Genomic DNA, 7,040 nt, shown 5'->3' with positions numbered 1-7,040 from the left:
TTTATCACTGCTCTCCTGCCTAGAATCGATAACATGCCACCCTCTATATGTTTCCCCTCTCTTCTAGTGTATGTATTTTCCCCTCATGGAAATCTCCCCGCTCCTCCTGTCCCTGCAAAACAAAAACCTTTGACGCCTTCTATCAACGACCAGTCCATCTCTTTACTTCATATTTTCCACCCTTCGCGATCAGCAAACTTACTAATTAAGAACAGAATCAGAAATCTATATATGTCCGCCCTTTTTGCATCCTTGGAAGTTCCCCATGAAGCAATGAAATACTATTTCCTCCGCTCATGACGGCTAATTTGGAAAGATTGCCGTCCAACCGCCAAGAAATCGCATCGAACATTCATGACATTTATGGCGCGAACAATTTTTTGTTGCTCCTGAAGATGGTAGTACAACAAAAATCATTAATGATTGACCACATATACACCCGATAGAAGGCGTCTAGTGTAATGATATGTTGTCTGTGACGTTAGGTATATAATTCTGTAAAATAGTAATCAGAAAATAATCGCGGGGCAGTAAAGGCTCTTTGTGATTTTAAATTTTGTCTATCTGTACAACAAAGACAAAAAGCATCACACAAATATGACGGTTTTCTCTTGACAAAACTCGCGATTGGTAATTATGCACTACTAGTAATTATAAGTGTTCGGTGTTTTCTGAATTTCTGTTTGCGCCCCATTCTCATCAGCTTAATTGAGCTTTTAACAGAAATGGCCGCGGGTCTGACAAAAGTCTACAAATCAATCCAAGTTTGCTAAATCGGGTACAACACAGTATACACCGCGCTCACGGTTGCATTGACGCCGATCCCATCATCGGCCAGATCTTGTACTGCGCTTGCGTACAATCCCGTGGTGATTTCATTAATCCCTCTTAGCCAGTGAAAAAATGACGTGCAGTTCGGCCTGAATTCGCAAGATAAAATGCATTGGCAATTAAAAATACGACAAAGGCGGATGTATTTTTAAAAAAATAACTCGAACAACAGATCAGTACTTAGGACGTTACAAAGACCTACAACTTCATACCAAGATATGAATAAATATTTGATTAGACTGCAAGGAAACCAAGTTCAACTGACAACATGGGGACAACTTTGAGGTCAGGGACACCTTTGAGGTCTCCACAGATCTAGACGTACTGGGAATGTCTGTTTTCTGAACGGAAACATGCTTGCAGGGAAGCTATTGTGTATACTCGTGTACTGCTTCGTTAAAACGTATAAAGACATTATTTGGTAAGTTGCAGGAGAAAGTTAAGTATGTGAAACAAGTTGGTTTAACATTTAATGATAATAATGTAAAGCTTCCGGGGGACACACACTCTCCCTCATTTGTCCAGGCTCATTGGTACTTTGCTTTCGACGAGCGAATCGATGGAGCAGCTATATCTAGGTTGCCACGAAGGTTTGACATCGCTAAGAAGTGGCATGACTACCAGCTACGAGACTTGTAACGTCATACGCACCACGGACAAAATGCATGTACGTGTCTAGGGCATTTTACTGTAGCTTGTCGTCCGATTTCCCTGATCACACCTCCTAATGGGCTGGGAAGGAATGCCTCACACAGGTTGGGTAATTTATGAAATTCACCACTCCTGCGACAAATTTAATCCCAGTCCTTTGGGTTGTTGGATTTTATTAGTCTACTGCTTACATATTTTACAGACAAGATTCCAGTTTATCTTTGAGAAAGAATATCTGCCACAGCCAAGCAATTCGAAAGAAATCTTTATTTTTCATTTCAATGGACTCTCGGGTATGGCTTGCAATGATTCACATAAATACAGATAAATGGAGTATAAGAGTGACTGCCCTCACTCTTTTTCAGTGTCATAAACCTAGATAAGTTAAAAATTGATGGGTCGACGTAAGAATTGATTGGACGACGTGTTCGACACAGATTTTTTTCTGTAAATTTGATAGACATTAAATTAAAATAGAAAGCCAGTTGAAGGATAATTCTTTGTCAGTTACAGGGATAAATTGATTTGTCACATGAAATAAATAAGCAGCAACCCATGTCTTCGGCAGATATACGTTCCTTCCATGAAATCAACATGAACCGCAAGGTTGTACTTTGAAGGTGCAATCTAGTAGCCGTATTCAGGTTGCACCTCTTCAGCTGCGATGTTGAAAACTACGCAAATTGGCAAGGATCAATCCTTTGTGAAGAAAAGCGCCTTTGAAGCTAATGTGGCGATGGACGAGACATCATGTCTGACGGATCATCCTACAGACAGCCCCGCCTAACAGATTGAATACAAGTCTACTTTACCATCTGAGTGCGTTCTTTTACGATCGCTAATGTATCTCTCTAAACGTATTTTATGAGCCGGTTTCAAAAGGTAGAGAAGGAGTGTAAAATTTCCTTTGCTTGCCAAAACTAAATGTAGTCTTTGATCAAATGAATGTAAATCGTACTTTTCGACTAGACATTTGTTATTTCATGAATAGAGGCTATTGGAACAGACGAAGAACGTCAAGAATCCAATACACACAGACAGACAGACAGACAGACAGACAGACAGACAGACATACATACATACATACATACATACATACATACATACATACATACATACATACATACATACATACATACACATGCATGCATGCATGCATGCATGCATGCATGCATGCATACATACATACATACATACATATATATATATATATATATATATATATATATATATATATATATATATATATATATATATAGTATACAGATGTACCCGTGAGACGTGCTCGATGCCAAAAGCAGAACGTTATATATTTTAATATAAATTACTTCAAGTACAAAATAATAATATATGTTACTTATGTTTCATGCATCCTGTTATCTTCAGAAAGAACATGAAGCATTTATAGCTCTTCAATCTCATGTATATAGTTTTGAAGTACCATCCTAATTTTAGTTGGTGTTAAAATTTGATAAATAATACTTGTTTTGGTTGTGACATTTTGAAACCAACCCCGAGCATTTGTTTAACAGCGTAGATTTGTCAGCATTGATAATGTGTAGTTTTTTCTGATATACAAAGACCACATCGCTTGTTTACGTTAGAGTAACTTGATGCTTTGTCAAACTTGTGGTATTTATAAAGCTCTGCTTTTCGAATCGGGCACTGTAATTTTCCACGAGGACATCTACAAACTTCGATATTACGGACTCCAAATTTTAATTGTTGATTGACGTCTCGTGGTCCATTATTAGCATCGAGTTACATGTTACAAAGAATAGAGTTACTCCAACATTGGTAAGCGATATTATCTTGTTTATCAAAAAAGCTGCACATTTTAAATTTTAACTGTTATCTTGAATTAATTTTCTATTTTCTTGTATGTCATTTCATCTGTTACAACTAATTTTAGATGTTGGAATTAATTGCGTGTAGTCTCGAATTAATTATCATCGAAATAATTTTCCATTAACCATTTGATTAAACGTGCTGAGATAATTTTATGTGGTCTAGAATTAATTTTACTAGTACCTCGAATTCATTTTATATGGTGGCAGAATTAATTATGCATAATCGTAGAATTGGAAGGCTGATCCCGCAGTCCTTTGCGCACACTTCTTATTCAATATGGCGGCGGATACGAACACTTCCTCGCATAGAGAGAGAAAAGTGGGCTTTGCGTAAGTTCACAAGCGCAGCTGAGCTTTTTTTTTAATTGAAGATAAATTGTATATGAAGAGCCACATAGCAAATACGGTCTTCTCATGCGTCTATTGTTCTGCGCAATTTATTTATGTTTTCGCAGTTTGTTGGTTTGTTAGTTTGTTTGCTTGTTTATTTGTTTTTTCGTTTGTTTCGCCTTCTGCATATTGCCTAAGCCAACTGGGCTTGGGCCCGTGTTGTTTTTACTTGAGTTCAATTTTCTCTTTCTTCTTCCTTTTTTTTCTTGGCGTATTTATACTTTAGTGGTTGCCGCGCCGATGCAATAACAATTCGTGTAATTATGGAAATAAATGAACGGATGAAAAAATATGAATAGAGTGTCTTACCCACTTATAAGTAGACATACAGAGTGTGTCCTCAGTCCAACTTATTTTACTTCCCAATCTCACTTTGTTGCATTCGGTTCAGCAAAGCTTTACATTTCTTTCTTAAATGAACAAAAAATATTTAAATTAGATTACCGTCCAATTGTCCTTCTGGTCTGGTTCCCCGTCTCTCTGGACGAGTGAAAAACGATCATCTTACAGCTCGCAACAACTCGGTACACTTCGCTACGTTCGCTACACCCCTTCTCAAATTTTCACAAAATTGAACTTCTAGACCCGGTTACACTTCGCTATACGTTGTTACCTGAGCTACCACTTTCTAGTCTTTGTCTGACGAGTAAAAAATGACCATCTTACAGCTCGCTACAACTCGACACACATCGCTCCTTTCGCTACACTTTCTACTAAAGTTTTACAAAGAATTCTAACTAGTTAATTTTTCGAATGTCCGCTACACATTTAAAGGACGCAACCAGCGCTGAAGTCTTATCCCTACGAACAAAGTACTTATTTCATTCATCGCTACATCCATCAATTGAAGAATTTTAACAATAGCGAGAATAGTATATATTTACGCTAAAATCTATCAGAGATCATTATCTTCCAACAAACATAATGTGATTTATTCGCATGCGTGTTCAAACGTAATATTAGAGATGCCGTAGTATTTGACTTAAAAATAAAACAAATAATCGCAATGTTACATTCAAAACACTGTAGGCAAAAAAAGTCCAATGTTTTGAAAAACACTACGCATTTATTATGTTTCGCTGTAATTACTCATCCTTGGCCCGCCTTCGCTACACTCGCTACACTTCGATACGTAACGGGATATGAGTCTGCAAAAGTTTGAACCTCGAATCGTGCAATGTATAACAAGTACTCTTGTTAAAGCACACGGAAATGACCATGGTTTATAGTGTTGTGCCCTTGTAGAGTGTACTTTATATTTCACGTCACCAGAATGGGTAAATCTATCGAAATAAACTGACGGAAGATTACTCTCCTTCCTATCTCCATGGTTTCTATAAAAGGGTGTGGCTAACTCATTCCCAGAGCGAGGGGTTGCTTTTTCCGACCCTTGGTGTAAAACTGAAAAATAAATTCCGGCACCGCACGCTGAAATCTGACTGGGAAAGACTGACACTATAGAAATACTCGCTCCGATAAAATCAACGTTTTTACATCACCAATACCTCTAAAAGGATAGTAAAAAACGTAGGCCTTGGCAGTGTCTATAGTGTACAACCTTCACCACACCTACACCCCTAGCTAGCCAGCATTTGGGCTCATGAGTGTAGCCTTGACCATGACCAGCTTTTGTCGTTAAAAGGAAAAAAACGCGTTGGCCTTCTGTAAAGAAAATTACTGAAGGTGTGAAGTTTGGCAATACTTTCGGCATGCCATTGCAGTTTTTGCCAGTAAAAAGGCCCTTAAAAACAAAATTATATATTGCTAAAACGTCAAGATTAAATTTTCAGGTTGGTAGGAAACTCAACTAATGTCACAGTTTGACCTCTAACCCTTAGCCTAGTTAAATAATCGTCGATGACCCGAGCGGTGAATCTAGACCGGTGTTTAATGCAATCTACGTAGTAGGTAAAAAGTCAGAAAGTCAATTTGAAAGGTGCCACGTGACCATTAATCTACAAAAGGTCTATTCTGTGAACGTAGAATATGGAATAGAATTCTTGCGCCAAGCTCGTCTTTAAGATGCTTCTATAGTCAGTAAATTTGTTCTGCCTTGCGTTCTCAACGTTGAAACATTTACTTTTCCACGGTTCAGCTAACTCTTAGTATCAGTGATTTCTTTCATTACGCTGAGTTATTACCTGGACCTAGACAAAGCTTTCACAAACTCACACAAAAGCCCACACGCTGGGTGCGGTCATGTTTAGAATAAGGGCAGCTATTCAAGGGCAGGTTGGGTGTCCTGTCAATTCAATGTTTCGTACCGTTCGGTTGTTGCAATTGCAGCTCTCAGAATCTATAGTGACGGAACATTTCGGAGACATAAGGGTTTTTTTCTGGATAGTGTTCATGAGTATGTTATTCTTTCTTGCCAGCTTTCTTTCTATCTTTTTTTTTGCGAACGATAATGCAAAAATGGCTGGCTGTACAATATTGTGTTTTGATTGGACAATTTATGAAAACTGCAGAAAGAGGATTTGCATCTTGGACCGTCTCGTATTATTGCAGATAGAAGCATCAACATTTGATTCAATCATTCGTTGGAAGGGTTCTAGTATGTGATATAATCGATGGACTTTACTTTCATTGCTACTTTGACGATTGCGAGACTGACAAAAACTGCAAACTCTGACAAGAGTTGTTCCATTCCTTAAATCTGCATGTCACTCCAGAACTCTGGGTACTTAAACTGTGAACTTTTCGTACGCTCTTAATCAATATAACGCACAAACATCGTTGCAATTTTGTGAGCCTGTTTGGGACCTACGAACCAACCTGTGATCATCCCTACCGTACCGGCAATTTCATTCGTGTCTTTTTCACCATGCGGGTATTTTGCCAAATTGATGAACGACTCAATTGAGCTTGTACGGCGTTTCGAGTAGGTATTATATCATGTAAAGAGGCTACCAAAAATCACCCTCGTTCTATTCAGTTCTTTCTACTTGTTTGTCAAAATTTATCCCACCAGTTGTATAGCCTGCATCATTTGCTTGCGATTCATTTGAGTCGACATCTTCTTCAGCTTGCAAAATTCATGACAAATTTAACATACCGTGTAAATAGTTGTAGCACATTCATAACTATTTAAATCTGTATGAGTGGAATTCTCAATATTTTAGATAAAAGCACCATGTTACTGACAGGACGTAAGTTAAGCAGACCAAAATCTCATCAAACCAGTCGTCAAAAATCATAATCATTATCACAGTCTATATTTCTTATATTACGCACGACATATTTAAATATCTCAATGCACTTTACATTAAAAAGTGAAAAATAACAGCCCCCATTATTCAATAAAAGTAACAGATCTGT

This window comes from Ptychodera flava, chromosome 17 (genome assembly GCF_041260155.1).
Source record: "Ptychodera flava strain L36383 chromosome 17, AS_Pfla_20210202, whole genome shotgun sequence".
NCBI lineage: Eukaryota > Metazoa > Hemichordata > Enteropneusta > Ptychoderidae > Ptychodera > Ptychodera flava.
This window is presented reverse-complemented; position numbering follows the sequence as displayed.